This window comes from Aedes aegypti, chromosome 2, assembly GCF_002204515.2.
Source record: "Aedes aegypti strain LVP_AGWG chromosome 2, AaegL5.0 Primary Assembly, whole genome shotgun sequence".
In the NCBI taxonomy this organism is placed as follows: Eukaryota; Metazoa; Arthropoda; class Insecta; order Diptera; family Culicidae; genus Aedes; species Aedes aegypti.
The window spans coordinates 369,932,138-369,951,679 of NC_035108.1; the positions used below are offsets into that span (position 1 = coordinate 369,932,138).

The window sequence follows — 19,542 nt, forward strand, 5'->3', positions numbered from 1 at the left end:
TCAATTAAATTATCAAAAGTGGTTTTGAAGAATTTCTGTAACATAACATGTTGACACAAAAAAAAACGATATGTATGATTGAAATATTTACGAACTGGTTTTCAGAGATTATCAAACATCATTATATGATAAAAGTAGATGAAACTTGATTAATATAAACTAGGTAAAAGAAGGGAAAATGTATATGCAAAATATTGAAAGCTTTGATCCAAAGACCTATTATTGCAGCATTATAAAAAATAACCTACATATGGAAGCAGATGTATCTGTTAACCCTTTAAGCCCCGGGACAGATCTTTTATTTTCAATTGACTGGTGCTCAAAAACAAATAAGTTTAACGAAATGTGGTTTTCACTATGATCGGTGGGATGAGTTAGACTTCCTGCGAGTGGTGTTTTCAAACTGGAAGTTCAAGTCTGGATATGTTTTTTAACCGGAAATAAGTGTTCCCTAGTCACATATTTTATAACTTTAACAACGCAACCAATGTTTAACGATAAGTTTTAGCTATTTTTAGACATGATGCAACGGACTAAGGCAAGAATACACCATTTGGTTTATTTTCTTGCATGGGACGAAAGCCGGAACCTAGTTTACGGTAGGAGCCGAGGACAAGTAACACATGTAAACTTGACCTGAAGCAGCATATGCGGGTACTTGAATGTCATGAAATCAGCTCTGGAAGCCAATACAAGACATCAACTCTAAATATTGTCAAATTGTACCATATGGCTAAGGCTGGGTTGTAGAGTCACTTCCGGTGAATCAGGAGACAAAAAAGGATGAAGCTTAAAACTAGGAATGCGACTGCTCAAACTTCATGAAATAGCCTCAGTGTTGCTGTAAGAACATGCTTCTTGCCTATATGGACATTTCGGCCAGATGATCAGACAATGACCGGATTTTGAGGTCACTTCCGGTGAATCATAAACAAACATATATAATTGGCAAAACTGACCGCTCAAATTTCAAGAAATAACTTCAGCGTTGCTATAAGAAGGTGGTTTGGTTTGTATTGTATACTTGTATACTTCAGCCTGATGAACAGACAATGGCCGGTTTCTAAGATCAATTCCGGTGATTCAGGGAACATACATGAACAATAGGTAAAACTAGAAATGCGACTACTGAAACTTCATGATATAACCTCAACGTTGTGGTAAGAACATGCTTCTTACATCAATCGATACTTCGGCCAGATAACTATATAACTATATAATACGTATGACCAGACGTGTGGCTGCTCAAACTTCATGAAATAATCTCAGAATAGCTGCTGGAACATGCTTCATATCTTTATTGACTTTTCGTCAAGTTGGACAGGCAAAGATTGAATTCTGAGGCCACTTCCGGTGAATCAGAAAACAAACATGGATGAAGCTCAAACCTAGGCTTGCGACTGCTCAAATTTCATGAAAAAACCTCAGCATTGCTGTAAGAACATGATCCTTGCCTGTAGAGACACACCATACGACCAGCCAATGACCGGATTCTGAGACCACTTTCGATGGGGACGGACCTGGTGTACGGGTTAGAACACACGCCTTTCACGCCGAGGACCTGGGATCGAATCCCATCCCCGAGATAGTCACTTATAATAAAAGAGTTATAGTGACGACTTCCTTCGGAAGAGAAGTAAAGCCGTTGGTCCCGAGATGAACTAGCCCAGGGCTAAAAATCTCGTTAATAAAGATAGAAGAAGACACACATGAATAAGAAGAGGGAGCGCGGCTATTCAAACTTCATAAAATCGTCTAAGCTCTGCTTTGTTATTAGCAATTGTCAAATATACAAGCTGTTTTGTATATATTTTTTGATGAAAGAGAATCGATTTTATTTTTTCCTTTTTTTTTTTTTAAAGACACTACACGGGCTATTTGCCCTTTGAAGGAAGCACCACACTAGACAACGGACTAGCATGCAACGCCCAGTGGCACAGTCAGAAAACATTCCTCTCCAAAAGTTTTCGGCCTGAGGCGGGAATCGAACTCACGCTCCTTAGCACGATGCGGCTAAATGCCAAGGTGACACTAACCGCACGGCTACGAAGCCACAATTTGATTCCTGATTCAGCAGAACGGATCTCAAAATCCGGACATTTGGCTGAAGTGTTGATACATGCAATAAACATGTTCTTACAGAAACGATGAGGATATTTCATGAAGTTTGAGTAGCCACCCACATGTCCAGTTTTACTTAACATGTGCTTGTCTCTTGGTTCACAGGAAGTGAACTCAGAATCAAATTACTGTCCAGTTATATGGTCGAAGTATCAATACATGTAAAAAGCATGTTCATACAGCAACGCTGAGGTTGTGTTATGAAGTTTTAGTAGTCGCATTTCTAGTTTTACCTTTTATTCATGTTTGTTCCCTGAATCACCAGAAGTGACTTCAGAAACCGGCCATTGTCTGTTCATCTGACCGCAGCATCAATACGTAAAAAAACATATTCTTACAGCAACACTGATGCCTGAACGGTCGCATGCCTATTTTTTCAATTATCTATGTTTGTTCCTGATTCACCTGACCTCAAAATCCGGTCATTATCGGGTCATCTGGCCAAAGTGTCCATACAGGCAAAACGCATGGTTTTACAGCAATGCTGAGGTTCTTTCATGAAGTTTGAGCGGTCGTATATCTAGTTTTACCAGTTCAGATTCGCCAGAAGTGACCTCAGAATCCGTTCAATGTTTGGAAATCTGGCCGAAGTGTCCATATAGGCAAGAATCATATTCTTACAGCAACGCATAGACTATTTCATGAAGTTCGAGCAGTCGCATGCTTAGTTTTGAGTTCATCCATGTTTGTCCCCCAGTTCACCGGAAGTGACCCTACAACCCAGCCTTGGCCATATGGTAAAATTGACAATATTTCGAGTTGATGACGGTTGGTTTTCTGATATGATTTCATGACGTTCAAGTAGTCGCATTGTCGCTTTGGGACAAGTTTACATGTGTTTCTTGACCGCGGCAACCCGTAAAGTACTTCCGGAACCAGGAAATTATTCTTTTGTCAGCAAAATAAGATAAAACTGATGAAATGAAGTAGTTTCTGTCACAAAGCATTTTGAAAAACCTAGTTTATATAGTCAAAATCATGTGAATTCTGTTTTATAATGATATTTTGCAACACTCTTAGTAGAAACGTCAAAAAATCACATTTTTTCATTTTTACGATAGAGTATGAAATTTTTTTAAATTTCAACAAGTTTTCACTGTGGATACTATTAGTAAGATGTATTTCATCGTATGAGCAATAAGATTCTATGCAAATTAGAATTTTTTATTTTGTTTCAGTCGAAACCCAAATGCACAGTGAATGGACCCTTGTCAATATATATGGTTTCTATTACCGTGCATTAGTGTAAAAGGCATGAAACTATTCGGTAATATTAGATTTATTGTTATGTTGTCATTAAACTACTTCATATTTAGTTTTTGAGTGAATATGGAATGGTTTGGACAATACAGTTAAACCTCATATAACGGTTTTAACGAAAATAATAATGATTTAGACAATTTTAATTTTATTTATGGTTTTTATTGTAAATGATGATTTGAATACTCTTAAAAATGAGTGCGCAGACTAGTAGCAACATAGTTGCACCATCAACAACGTTTTTTCGAGATACAAAATAAATCATGACGAAAACTATACGCACGGTGAATGGTGCACTAGTGTGCACGGTAAATGGTGACATAGAACGGTACAAGGCGACCTTAACATGACATTTTCAAACATAATTTTTGAGTAATTTTTTGTTATGCATCACTAGTTTTAGATTTTTCCCTGAATTATTATATAATTGCACGCTACGTAGTGGTATTCTAGTGCGCTTCAAATTATTTGGAAAAGTTATATAATTTTTTGAAGTGCAATTTTTTTTAAATGCACGGTGAATGGTAGCTTGACGGTATCTAATTTTATTAAATTTCAGTTGCATTTCATTTATGGAGTTATATATTTCCACAGATGGAGGGAGATTACTTACATTGCCGTTACATTACATGTAACAAGAAGGGGATTCATCTACAAATTCTAGGCCCTAAAGAGCAAATATTTTGTTAAATCGTCGTAAAAAACGATAATTTCGTCACGATAACAAGGTTGATGAATATTATAATTGTCTTGTGGTGCTATGCCACCCGATATATATTGAAGAAACAAATGTTTTGTGAAATGTTATTTGCATATGCTTTCCATCACAATGTTGAGGAAACAAACCGTGTGTTTTAACGTTCGGTGAATATTTGCATGCCATAGATGAAAAAAAAAAGATCAGTGAGGTGCTAAGAAGGTTTCCATTGTGACGACGGCGCCGCGGCCGACTTGGATGAATTCGGTGAGATTGTTCTGATTATGATTGTTGCTTTGATAAACTAAAAATGAGCCAATTCTAAAAAGTATATTTTAGAATTTGGAAGTGTGTTTGTATTATCATTATTCATTTGATAACGATAATGCATACATGCGGGGCTTATTGTACGTGAAGGTGACTTCTGAAAAGCCGTTCTGAAATGGTTCACTGGATCTGCAATAGAGCTTTCACCTTCTAACTCCTGGACTAAAGCTATCTGCAAAAGCAAAGTAGCATTGCCGATAGGTTTTTTCCATAATATCTCTGCCGGACAGTGGGTGTTAGATGGAATACACACACACATAGGCAGACGATTTGACGGTTCAATAGGTAGACTAGGTTTCAGTCTTCGCGCAACTCTCCATCCATAGATTCTGCCGTGGGGTAGGTTTTTTCCCAAATGTTGATTCACGTACAAAATGCTTTAGAAACTTAGACTTCGACATGTCATTCTTTAAGATTTATCAAAGCAAGGTCACTTTCATTTTATCAAAGCAAGGTCACTTTCATCCACTTTGCAGTGTTGCAACGCGTTCAGTTCAGTTCACGTTCCAGTTCAAATTTTTGCTCGAAAGATCAAGTAGGCTTGAATATAGAGCAGTTCAAAAATTTGAACGCAGAAGAGCAGAAAAATGAACGCGAAAGGAAAATTGTTTTCATGGCAGATTAAAACAAATTTAACAGCAGAAATATTTACTAGAGATGTCAAGGAACATGAAAGGTTCCATACATTGTACGGGATACCACTCAGTGCAGTTCAAAGTAGTACTTTTTAAGTTTTGTGCTTCAGTGTGCATTTTAAAGTGAACGAGCCGTTTGTGAGCAGCGGCAGAAACTTGCACGAGAGTTCAATGTTTACTGCGTTCACGTGCAAAATTAGAACGCGTTCAGTTCATTTTTGGCTCGCGTTCAGTTTAAAATGCGTCACTGCCACTTTGGACATTTTTGGTTACTTTGGCCACACTCCGGAAGTCTTCCGGCCATCCGGTTCCCTCAGCAAAGTGGCCGTATATGAACCTTCATAACCAGTTCAAGGCTTGTGGCATACCAATCTTCAATATTTTACTTATCAAGTATGTTGGTTCCATTAGTCGTAAAATTTTAAAAATCGCTCCAGAAACAACGAAGATATGATTTTTTGAGTCGTTTTACGAATGCTCAAAACGTACCAAGAGAATATAAGGGTTAATATAGCTCTAAAGAACAGTATATGTTTGAAAAAAGGTAAACTAAATTATTAAAACAACAGAAAATTGGACGCAAAAAAATAAAAAAATAAAAAGCAACTGAAACATAAGAAAACGGAAGAATAGTAAAAATTGCGTTGACTATCGGAATAACGGTAGCAATAGATTTCTCTTGATTGATTTTTCTTATTTGTAATACCTTGGGCAGATTAATGAATTCGTTTGTCACCCTTATTTTAGAGGGAAGTTCAATATCAGCTTCAAAATCAATAATTATCGGAACAACATACAGCCTATGTTTAGAAGAAGGTGAAATTTATTTAAATTTTAATAAACATTTTCAATAACTTTGATTATTGCTACATCATATTTCGAAATCAAATTTGATTAATATATTTGAAAGAAGGGTATATTTGTGATAAATACACAGACAAACAGACGTAACACTTTAATTATTTGCATCGTACAGAAGAATAGCGCCCAATTCTAATATTTGGTAGTTGGCCGACGGGCCACTCGTGTCTACTTTTAGGTGTATTACGCCTTTCGAGGTATTTTTAATTTTAAAACATGCCTTAATCTTTCAAAAACCATAATACAGTACATAGTCACGAGCTATGGGTAGCAGTACTTGTTTTAAAAGTATAAAATTCATAACATTTGCATTTGCTTATTAGATATTTAAGAGATATCCTAAAAACTGATCAATGTTACCCCGGATTACGGTACCATTTTTTCCAAAATAAGCATGATGTCATTAATAGGACTCATAAGAAACGTAAAAACGAATGTCACTTTCAGAAATCCTTGGTTTCAAACTCATTATGTCAAACGACCGTTATGCCAAATGACCATTATGACAATCTATTCTGTGCCAAACGGCTTTATGCCAAATGGCTTTATGCCAAATGAACGACCACCGTCAAAGTCGTAGAACAGATATAGAAAATCGGTTATTTTATAGGGTAAATACCATTGCTCGGCTAGCTTTTGTAGTCTATTTTACTCAGTTTTTTCTCAGCTTTCTGATTTTGACTTTAGAATTCAAAACGAGCAGTGCACTAATGGTGAAAAAACTATTAATCTATCAAAATTCAAGATGGCGGCCAAAGTCTAAATGACCACCAAATTTTTTTTGGCTTCTAGTGGAAGTTATATCCTTGCTCTATACGATGCCATTAAGTTTGCTATGTGTTCCAAGAGAAATATGAGATATATCATGCGAAGAAACACCTAAGATTTATCAAAAAATGGACTTTTTCGCAAACTATTTAGCTAGCTGTCGTTCGAGGGGTTTACCAATTTGATAAAACCAGTGAATCAAATTTTCATCAAAATAGATGAAAAACAAACAACAATGCAAGCTCGCTCACAACCGTTTGTCGCAACTGTTGCGGATAAGGACACAATCAAAATCAAAATTGTCATTACAATCACAGAGCGCAACATTGTTGCAACCTTTTCAACTCGCTATTAATCAGTTATTTAAAACACAAAACCGAATTTGTTCGGTGAAATAAAATTGGAACTCCAAAGACCTAAACGCAATGATAGCGGAACGGCAACGGAAAGCGGAACCGGTTTGCCAGCATGAATCACACTGTCCTGACTCAACTGTCAACGAACGAAAGTGAACCAAGTCTGAGTCGACTGGCGTGCTACAGTTCATGTTGGCGAACCGGTTCCGCTTTCCGTTACCGTTCCGCTATCATTGCGTTTGGGCCTTAACGATGGGTGCCGATAGTGGCCTGGTTTCAGCGAGAATTGTTCATTTGTATTTCTGTAAGAAAAAAACCAACTGCATTGCTTGAAAGGAAGCAAAACTAGAGCATACAAAGTTAAACATTTTGTATGAAAATCGACATGCGTTGGTATCTAATAGTTTTCACTTCTTCCAAATTGAGAAAATAACTTAAAAAAACATTTGAACAAAAATAAACAGCAACAATCTTTTAACATTACAAATCTGTGATCTTAAAAATTCTGAAAGATGTCCATAGAATACTTTGACGAGAATTATGAATTGAAAAATTGATACAAAATTTTGATCTAAACATAACATCAACATATACGTGTTTATTTGTAGTTTGAGTATGAAAACATAACTTTAAACAAAAACAACTATTTCATTTATTTTATGAAAATGATACCTTGAATTTATTGTTGTTTGTGATTATATATGTATTGGAATACAGAAATTTGTTTCTCCGATTTTGTATTTTTGTTGTTTCGTTATATTCAATAACTCGATAGTTCTATAAGTCGATAGTCCCCTGAATATCGAGTTATGAAGAGTCGACTGTATTTCACAATGTCTTCAATTTGCAGTTTAGAATAATCTCCTTTTACCTTTTTTTCTAACGAAATACAACCCACAAGGGCACTTCAGTTCTAAACACAATTCTTTTGAATGCTTTTTTCAACTTCACCTATATAAGCAGTGTGCAGTGAATGAATCTCACACAACCTATCCCAATTATACCCCAAACTGATACGTTCCACTTCGTTTCGGCTGCATCATCTGCCGGGAAGCAAAGTTCACTTTTTCAAGTTCTCACCTCCGTTGGACGTCAGCTTTCGGAGGATTTTGGGGCGAAAAATCTCCACAGGCGATGTTTAAACCCGTAACCGATGGCTGGCACTAAAACTTAAAATACTATGGGCTTGGGGTATAATAGAGAACACCAGCTCAGTCAATGTTGATTTTGGCGCAGGGGAGCATACGAGTCGAGTGAGTCGGCGACTGACTGGTGCGAAGTTGAAATGTGGAAAGTTTTATTCGAATTCGGGAAAATGTTCGTTGCGCTCCACCAGAAGGGAAGTACCTACGCTGTAAATCTCGTTTGTTGCATCCTGCCCTAGTGGCATTGGTGCTGCATGGTGCATTGTAGCAGTGGTGCTCAAGCAGCGGCCCATGAGCCGCATGTGGCTATCGTGACCCATGAATGTGGCCAGTTAAGTTATTTTGTAGAAAGCGCTAGGTATTTTTTACATACCGGGTAAACTATTGTATTATTTCAAAAAATAACATAAAAAAATGCGTAATTTCAAAACGCGACGTGTAAAAATACTCACGTGAAAATGAACCTTCAAAAGCTTCAGTGTACACAAGAACCTTATTGTCATTTCTATTTGAACTGTACTTATAATCTGTATAGATGATCTGTATAATGCTGTATAATGCTGTATAAATATGCAAAAGAAATTAGTATGAAACTATATTTTAGCACTAGTCGTTCAAAGTTATGGGATTTCCTAAAAGAAAACTTACTTTTGCAAAAAAAAAAAATCGCCAGAAGTCGCCCATTAACCACTATAAAAATTCTGAACACAGACTTCGATAGCTATTTTTACACTGAAGAAATACAGCCGAAGACCGCGATGGTATCCGACACTTGTGAAAAAAGTCAGTAGCTTGCGGTTAGAACGGTTAGCCTGGTTGTTTTGTGGTTAGTTTTCGACAGAATAGACCACGAGGGTGGAATATGGAGGGTCTGGAATCTAAAAAAGTACCACACGGTTTCTTGGCTGCCTTTTTTAGAATTTCAGTAAATAATTCGAACTAAATTATTGGTAATTTTTTCATGAATTCATCTCATAATTCCTCAAAATTTCAATGGAAATTCTCGGTATCCCGTTAAAAATCCATTAAGTCTATAAGGAATCCGCAGATTTTGCTGGAATTACTCCGTAAGTTTTCACGAACTGGCTAAGAAATTCCCAGGATCTCGTATAGAGCTAAAAGAACACTGGAAATATTATGCGACCTGCAGCAGTGATGCATTTTGAACTAAACGCGAGCCAAAACTGAACGGAGCGCGTTCAAATTTTGCACTAGAACGCAGTAGACATTGAACTCTCGAGCCAGAGCCTGTCGCTGCTCTCGAACGGCCCGTTCAGATCGCAATGCATTACAATGGTAATCAAAGCATGAATTTAGGTTCATACCTGGGAAATATTTCTCAAATTGACGATAAGTTCAATTGAATGAAAAAAATAAAAAAAAAATCATTTCTTGCTTTGAGCACCTTCAACGCAACTTTGGCACGTTGAGATGTCGTGAAATCTGTCAAAACCATCTGCGTTCAATTTACTGCTCTCTAGCGTTCAAATTTTTGAACTAAACAATGAGCAAGTCTACTTGATCACTCCGTTCTATAAATTGAACTGAACCGCGAACTGAACGCGTTCATATGCATCACTGACCTGCAGCTCTGATGAACTACTTACTTGGACCGCTATATGCTGAAGTTTGAACACCCCTGGCATAGACACTGAACGGTTGGCTGGTTAGTCGGGTGGGCTCCGTTTGTCTTATTCGCAAGGTTGCAATCTGTGCGGTCGGTGGATAATACGACTAGGGGTAAGTCAATTCTCCGGCTCAGCCTCACACAACTGGGCAAAATTGTTTTCCCAGATTAAACTATTTGGGATTCGTCGTCCCCTCCATTCACTGGAAGCTGCCATGCCATATGGATCCCAGTCTAGTGCGCAAACAACCTAGAAACTACTGTTGAAAAAGCACCATTAAAGTTTGGCTCGTTGCTCTCCGACCGAATCGGATACAACATTAAATTAGTTGGCGAAACAATAGTCGTTGTCGAAAAAAGTTTAACCAATTAAAGTCTATACGTTTTGCTGCGATAGGTACCTATATGAGAACACATTTTGTGCATTTTGGCAACGATGTGGCTGATGGTAAGGCCAACAAATACACTCTACTGGCACAGCAACTGCACACCAGGGAGCTCTCTGGGACTCTTCAAACTCTGCACCAATGATTGTGGAGTAAGGGAGTTGTTTTGCAACAGTTTCCCTATCCACGTTACAACAACGTCGGATAGGACAAGGGACTTGCTGGAGAGATTTAGTTTTGCAAATATTTACAGCGTGTTTTCCACTCGAAGGGCAAACTTTCATTTCCCTACTGATCCGGGATACAGGTCGAACGAATTGGCAGCGGTAATGATGGGTCCGAGGCGAGCGTTCGCTGGTAGAGAAACCTCATTATTGAATTGGGTTATAGGCTGCTCGTAGAATGCTTCGTGTTTGTCGGGAATGTTCCTAATTAATGTGAGTTCTATGCTCCATGCGTACGTACGTATATAGTATCGATATAGTTCGATAGTTCTCCAATCCATTCCGATTGCGATTCATAAATAGTTTTCAAATCTCATTTGAGATGACCACCTAATTACATTTGTGAAACAATGTCTTGAACTAGCATCCACACAATCTCCTTTAAAGAATCTGGAAACATTTAAGCTATAAGAAATTCATTTTACTTATTCCTCTAATGATTTTCAAACCATTTCAAACCGGTGACTTACTATTCCAGGTTGTGTCCTACCATTTGAAAATCCATGATCCGATCTAGCTGAAGTAACGGTAATCAAATCGTACGATTTCGTAAATTAGCTGATACGGAAATTGAAACATGTTCCTGAGCTACTACAAAGAGGATAAATGTTAGTTCGAAAATGCATGCGTATTGTGGATCTCCAACAGCAAAATTAGTGATTAATAATAAACGGGAAACTATAATTGCAGTACTATTTCATTTGCATTTGTTTCGAGTGGTCAAACTTTTGATTCTTATTGAACATTTCAGTTCCGTATTTAATAATAATACAGGGTGTCCGCAAATTATCCGAACAGCATAATATTGGAAAGATGATCTCGCATTGAAATCAATGAAAAATCAATGTCCATATACCTTTTATAATACATCTATATGATAACACAAAATACAACTTCAAATAATTTCGAAATGGTTGCTTGTTACTGAGTATCGAGCCATTCGGGTGGTTTATGTTTTGCATCATATTTTCTGGTAATGCAGCCTTTAACAACTTTATTATAATTTATTGGACCATTGAACACCCCTTCGGTTGCAAGCATAGCACAGACAATGATAAATAGTCGCCTCTGTTACTTGATCAGAATGAGAGTGGGTCTGCGAATGATACAGGTGTTGACACACAGTGATCGGTGCCTAACAGTAGATGGTGTGAGCCTGCTTGAACTTGAAAAAAGTAATCATTGACAGCTAGTTGTAGAAAGAGATTGAAATTATTTCTACCCCTTCTAACAGATGCAAGTTGATGTCGTGGTAAGACATACAAGACTTGTACTACGAAGGTTGGAGGTTCAAATGGGGATTTTTTTTTTATTTCCGTACAAAGTGGGCCGAAGGGTCTCAGATTTTCATGAAACTTTTTCCACAGGCAGGGCTCATCAATAAATGAATAAAAAAAATGAGAAAAAATCAGGGTCGCTTATTTTCCCGGAAAACTCAGTTAGATTTTTTTTGTTTTCCTCTGACACTACTTACTTTGAAAAATCATAACTCAAGAACGAAGCATCGTAGAAACAAAGTTTTTTTTTTATGAAAATGAAAGCAAATTTTCTCAGAAATAAAAACAAATTAACTGGAAAAAGTTTTCCACAAAATATTCCACCGTTGAGAAAATTCGTAAAGAAAAGCCGGCAAAACTATGCTCCAATCCGTGGAAAATTTTCAAAAAAATATTTTTGAGAAGTTAATTTCATAAGCTTCAATCGCTGAAATTTTTGAAATGTATTTTTTTTTTCGTTTTTGAGTTATGGCCAATTTTGTAAAAAATGTGCAAATGTGCCATTTTGAGCCTTTTCTTTGAAAAATCATAACTCAAGAAATAAGCATCGTAGAAACAAAGTTTTTTTTTATGAAAATGAAAGCAAATTTTCTTAGGAATAAAACAAAATGTTAACTGGAAAAAAATTTCCACCGTTGAGAAAATTCGTAAAGAAAAGCCTTTTCTTTGAAAACCCATATTTCAATCGAAGCATCGGAAAACCAAAGATTTTTTATCAAAGCAATTGCAAATTTTCTAAAACATCTGAAAAAAATATATGGGATTGGTTTTAATGAAGTATAAGTCGGAATGGATGAAATTTTTCATGAAAAATTACACCGCTAAGAAAAACTGAAAAAACTGTTTCTGCCTCAATTTTTCATTACACTGAAAAGGGATTCTTTCTTTTCTATGGAATAAATAAGATTATTTTTTTTTTAATTTTAAAATTAATAATAATATTTATTCAATTATTCAGTACATAACTTACATTTTTATCTTAATACTTTATATTTTTTCAACCGGGTTGCTAACACCAGAAGATTTTCGTTTTTTTGTATTATTAAGAACAAAGCATTTGTGGGGGGTCCGTAGCCTTGAGGTAACGCTTTCGCTTCATAAGCGGAAGGTCATGGATTCAATTCCCAGCCCCTCCAAAAAAATAACTCGTCCAGCCACCAGAAGACGCCGCACGGAGGACCGTGCTTAGGGGAACACATCCATCCTCCGTCAGTATCAGATGGTGACTGAGACAAACTGACCCACTTCGCAGGCAGCTAGCCTCAAACGACTCAGGAACACGGCAAAACGAACCACCGCAAGAGCAATTGACTATGGCTTATGGAAATCGATTGGACCAACAGCAGAGCACTCTCCTACCTGCTCGGTGTGAGAGCAAAAGAGCAGAAGAGAGTGAAAGCAGATGGAAATATAGATTAGCTAAAAATAGAACTGGATCGGTAAGGAAGATACAGATAAACTGATTCCGGCACAGTAGTGGCCACGAGCACGGAGTGCCTTAAAAAAAAAAAAAAAAAAAAAAAAAAAAAAAAAAAAAAAAAAAAAAAAAAAAAAAAAAAATCTGAGAAATCCCTAGCAAAAATGCTTCGTTCGTCTTTTGGTATAAATTAATGATATTTTTTTTGTTCCAGGAAAAAGTTCCAAGGTTAGAAAATATTTCCTGAAGAAATTTTTCAGCCTCTGAACAGTCATTTTCAGTTGCATAGATAAATTCCCAATCTTTTTTTTAAATTGGTCTTTCACCTTTTGCGACACAGCCCAGTTGAAAAATTGTTTGGCGTTATTAATTTCTGCTGACTTTCTAATACTAGCATCTCTAGCCATTAGCTTAATGTCAAATTTCAAAAATGTATGCAACCATGAAAATGATTTTAAAATTAAAGCAGAATGGCACTTTTTTCCAACCTCACACGGAAAAGGTCCTTGTGATGATATCGGTGGCAACATTGCTGCTTTCATTTTCATAAAAAAACTTTGTTTCTACGATGCTTCTTTCATGAGTTATGATTTTTCAAAGAAAAGGCTCAAAATGGCACATTTGCACATTTTTTTTACAAAATTGGCCATAACTCAAAAACGAAAAAAAGTACATTTCAAAAATTTCAGCGATTAAAGCTTATAAAATTATCTTCTCAAAAATATTTTTTTGATAATTTTCCACAGATTGGAGCATAGTTTTTCCGGCTTTTCTTTACGAATTTTCTCAACGGTGGAGAATTTTGTGGAAAACTGTTTCCAGTTAATATTTTTTTTTATTTCTGAGAAAATTTGCTTTCATTTTCATAAAAAAAAACTTTGTTTCTACGATGCTTCGTTCTTGAGTTATGATTTTTCAAAGTAAGTAGTGTCAGAGGAAAACAAAAAAAAATCTAACTGAGTTTTCCGGGAAAATAAGCGACCCTGAATTTTTCTCAATTTTTTATTCATATATTGATGAGCCCTGCCTGTGGAAAAAGTTTCATGAAAATCTGAGACCCAACATCCTATCAAATCAATTTAACAGCTGTTTCTTTGATAATGCCCAAATTCAACCATAGTGCAAATCCAAGAGCAGAACTATTGATATCATGGTGCTTATTTTTTATCGTGTAAGATACAAAACCTGTACTCCGAACATGAAGGTTCAGATCTGGGTTAGAAGGAAACGTTTGTTATGATTTTTTTAGCCAAAAATGCCACGTTGAAAAGAACGTTGTTCCTTTGATACTGTCAAGATTGAACAGTAGTGCAAATTCAAAAGCAGAACTGTTGATACAAACGTGCTGATTTTTTACCGTACATAGGCTTATATATAGCTGAAGATTCGAATACAAAAATCAAAACTGACTAAGTTGTGCTGATAGTTATAGTCACCATATTGCACTCCATTAATGTACTCAGGTCTTGACTACCCGTTTTGCGGGCAAAATGGATTTTTTTTTATAAAAATACGAAATTGTTAGGTCTTGCCTTTAATTGATATTTTTTTTGCCTTTAATTGAAAATTTTCTGAGGATTTTACGGAATTCTTCCTGGAATAATCAATTTAAGCAATTCTTCTAGAGCGTTATCTGATACTTATTCAAGATTTACCTATTTGTTTCCAAATTAGGTTCCTAGAGCAGAACATTTTTGTAAATTGGGACTGCGATAAGGAAAAAGTCTTATATTATTTCTGAATTGTTGGTGGAAGTTTATGATTTGAAAAACATTAAGAATCATAATTAGGATGCGGGAGGACTGCCAACAATTCTAAATTTGTTTCACAACTTTGAGTGAATAGGTGAAAATAAATAACATTGTCTTTCCGAGATGAGCCGTAATAATAAATAACATTGTCTTAAACAGATATGCTAGGCAATATGGAAACAGAATAAGAAGGCCAAATAGAAATGTGAAGGTAACTTGAAATGCCCTGATATCGTGGTAATTTTTTTTCACATGCCAATCACGTTTGAAAGAATATATTATGTACCAAGAAAAAAACTGATATTATAAATATGAAGGACATTTCTTGATGACTGGAGATGGCTGAAAACGTTTTGGGTATATAAAAAAAAATAGATAATCGAAAGAGGTGGATCGGAAGACAACTGGGAATCACCCATACACCTGTCTATCGGGTGGTAAAATCTTTTAAGGAGTCCCAGACGACCGAGTGGAAGAAAATCGAAGACAGCTGACCCTGTGAAGGCCCGGAAGGTGTTGGATTATTTCAAGCGTAACCCGAACCTTTAGATTCGCGACGCGACTCTGAAGGTCAAGTGTTCCGCCTGATTCGTTCAGAAATCCATGAAACGAGCTGGACTTCGTGTACATAACATATGTGGAACTTAGCAGTGAAAGCGAGTTGAAAACTTGTACCCACTTCCAGCTGCTGGCAAGTGGTATAACTAGTATAAAAGACACCGCACTGTCTACAGTTGCTACAAAGATTACATACATTAGGATCGGAGGACGTTTGATAACGTTAAAGAGCAATGTCTGAAGACAACACACATTTTTTAATTAATTCGGATATTAGTTAATTATTAAATCTAGAGTTGTACCAAAACCACTGTTTGGATTTTGATCCGAATAAGCCGATCAAACAAGCGATCGAACCATATTCAGACAGTGGCACTGGAACATTGCAATCGGAGAGCCCTATAAATGTTTATATTCACTCTCTCGTTTGGTACGTGACACAACGGTATCGATCCATTTTGGTGATTTATGTTTTGGGATGATTCAAACATTACGTAACGCAAAATTTGCCGATTTTAGAACCCCTCCATCCCCCACGTAACAGCTTTTGCTTCAAAAATTTAAAAATTGCATAAATTCACAGATTTTTTACTATATATACATATGTAATTTATATTATGAATAGATAAGGAAATTATAATAATAAAACGGGTTTCAAAAAGTGAAAAACACGAACTGCTTTAGAAAGGATATTAATTTTTAACAAAGGTTTCTTAGTCTTGTGACTAAGAATGAAAAATACCCGTAACGCGGGTAGATCATCTTTTCGTGGTGCGTTACGGGGTAAGATCTACCAATTTGAACTCTAGTCTCATCTTGTTTGTCAGGCTAGGGTAATATGTTCTGGTAATTCAAGGATTCGCGGTACAAAGTCCTTGTTACTGGCAACAGTTTCTGAAAATTAATCTATTTTACCTAGCAGATGGTTAAAGACTCGGAGTTGGTCAGTCCCGAGACTACACTTGAAGCCAGGATAACAATCATGAGTATTAACTCAACAAGGACTGTAAGTACTGGTAATTCAAGGACTCACGTGAATTCTGATTACTAAACAAATTTTCTAGCTTGATTCGGTTTTGCTGCTAGCATACAGCCCCTTTTTTCTAGTATTTTTCTGGGAATAAACTAAAAGCGAAACAAGGATGTGACTAGAGTTCCGTTGCATGGTCAATAGACCTGTGGCAAGGGTACCTTAGAAAAAAGGTACCCTTGCCACATCAAATTCTGAACTTATTTATCAAAACAAGTAATCTGTCCAAAAATGAGCCAATTTGGTAAAGTTTTAGAGGTGTATCAAATCGATTTTGTGGTTTTTTGGACTTTTTCCCCGAAATGCGTTCCTGAAACCTAGAAATATCGTTGAAAATGATTCGAAAATACCACTAGCCTTTTGCTAACACAATAGTCTATCACTTTGCCAAAGACACTAAGGTGTTTTGACAGCTTCTTCATGATGCTTTTACCTTAATTAGTCAAAAAATCTTGAAAAAAGCAATATATTTTTCCAGTTTGCCTTATAAATTTTGATAAAAGTCTTAGTATATTTTGTATCTAAATCAACTATCAATTTGATCTGTGTGTTACGAACATATCGTTCATACATCATTTTCATGTGAGAATTGATTGTCACTGCGAAATAATTGAAAGTGTATCACTCTATACCCTAAAATCTCATAGGGTTGCCAACCAAATTACACTCTATGAAAACCACAGTTACCCATGATTTAGACGTCATGTCTTTGAACCCTACTGTCTATCATCATCGGCTCAAAATGGAGTTGATGGTAAGGTTTGGGTCTAAGGATCAGAAGATCCACGGTTCAAGTGCAAGGAATAATCTTTTTTTTTCATAATCAACAGTAATCGTAGCTTATCATCACAATTTTCGGTTAACAACACCCCCCATCGTAAAGATTTTTGTATGAATATTCTACAAGATTTGTATGAGCCGTTATATCATGAAGTCACCCACGCCCCCTTCTCAGCGTCATGGAATTTGTGAATAAGCCCGTGCAATTCGATCATTGATGCGATGCTTGATAGATTTTAACTATTAGCTTTATTTAGGTTTTCAGTACGATGTAGGTTTACTCTTCAAAGACTGGAAGACTCATTAGAGCTCTAGTTCTCAAGGCTGTTGCTACTAGAGTTTTCAAATTTCCCGGGATTTGATTTCCCGGGAAACGGGAAATAAATTTGCAATTTCCCGGGAAATCCCGGGATCCCGGAAAATTTTCAAAAATGTGAAAATTAAGCAAATTTGATGATTTGTTTTTAATTATTCGTATTTTTGTGTTATTTTTATTATACCAGTAAACTTGTATGGTACCTACATTCTCTTTTTAAGTAATTTATTGATGTTTCTCAAAAAAATCTATCCATTTCGTTGTGTACGCTAGGTTTCAGAACAACACAAATTATGATATTGAATCCTTGTGGAGATTATTCTTGACACATCGTATGAATTTAAAATATTATGTACAGGACGGACTCGATTATCCGGAGTTTGTTCTTTTATATTCTTGTTTTTGAGATTTTATGCATAAATTTGATAGAATTTGGTATTGCAATATACAATATGAATGGTTTTGCAGCTTTGGATGTAGGTAAAAAAGGGGGCTTGAATAAGAGGTTTTTTGTATGCCGGTCAAAATAATTTCTTCCCAAGACCCCTAATGTTCCTAAAAATAACTTCTGGCTACGCCACTGCATTATACAAACAAAACAACGAAAAAATATAATATTTAAGTTCTTTCAATGCAGATTTTCTTTTTTCTTTTAGTGATTCGATTATTAGGAAGATTTGATTATCCGGAGTGAAACAAAAAAAAAATGATACAACGGATAATCGAGTCCGACCTGTACCAACATTAAATTGAACCTTCCAAACACTAGAATAAAAACCAACTAGAGTCTAACGATGGAAAATGTGGCATTAACATCCATGAAAACTTTATGACCGTACTCAATTCATGGATGATCCCTCGAAAAATCCTGTATTTTGTATAGCATATAATTTATTTTGAAAAAAAAACATCGTCAAAGAGCTATCAATTTTATCAACAACTATTTGATTACAAAAAAAAAAAACAAATCAATATCCAAGTATAGCTAGTGATCTAGCAAGATAATTGCATTGGTAAGACTGATATGAAAAGTAAATTATACGATAGTTTAGGTTTGAAAATGGATGGTCAATCCTTTTTCCATAGAAATACAGAAATCCCGAGAAATACGGGGATCCCGGGAAACAGGAAATCATTTCCCGGAAAACGGGATTCCCGGGAAATCTCATTTCCCGGGAAATGTTCCCGGGATTGAAAACTCTAGTTGCTACGCTGATTTAGGTTGAGTCATCACTTGTAGTTGCCTTTATATATTAAAAGGTAGATCTTCCTGTAACGTGCTTTTTTAGAATGGTGCAGTATTAAATAACAAAAGATTTCATCTAGTGTGAGTAAAATTTGAACATGAAAATGTTCCAAATTAGGTCAAATAGTTACAAATCTTAGCTTGGTGTAAAAAAAAAGAAAAAAAGATCATCTCTTGTACTTGAACCTTGAATCTTCTGATCCTCAGGCCCAAACCTTACCATCGTTTCTATTTTGAGCCGATGGCGATGGACTGTAGGGTTCAAAGACATGACATCTATATCATGGGTAACTGTGGTTTGTGTTGGCAATCCTATGAGATTTTAGGGTATAGAGTGATACATTTTCAATTATTTCGCAGTGAAAATCAATTCTCACATGAAAATGATGTATGAACGATATGTTCGTAACACTCAGATCAAATAGATAGTTGAATTGGATACAAAATATACTAAGATTGTCAACGGAATTTATAAGACAAATTGGAAAAATATATTGCTTTTTTTAAGATTTTTTGACTAATTACTTTAAATGCATAATGAAGAAGCGGTCAAAACACCCTAGTGTCTTTGGCAAAGTGATCGACTATTATGTTAGCAAAAGGCTAGTGGTATTTTCGAATCATTTTCGAATCATTCGGGCTTCAGGAACACTCTTCGCGGAAAAAGTCTAAAAAACCACAAAACCGATTTGATACACCTCTAAAACTTTACCAGATTGGCTCATGTTTGGACAGATAACTTATTTTGATAAATAAGTTC

The 19,542-nt window shown here is 36.0% G+C and overlaps 1 protein-coding gene across 9 annotated transcripts in view; it reads right to left on the reverse strand.

Moving 5' to 3' along the window:
• Positions 1-19,542, reverse strand: part of LOC5566374 (beta-1,3-glucosyltransferase) — a 121,019-nt gene that overhangs the window by 35,164 nt on the left and 66,313 nt on the right. The window lies entirely within an intron of this gene.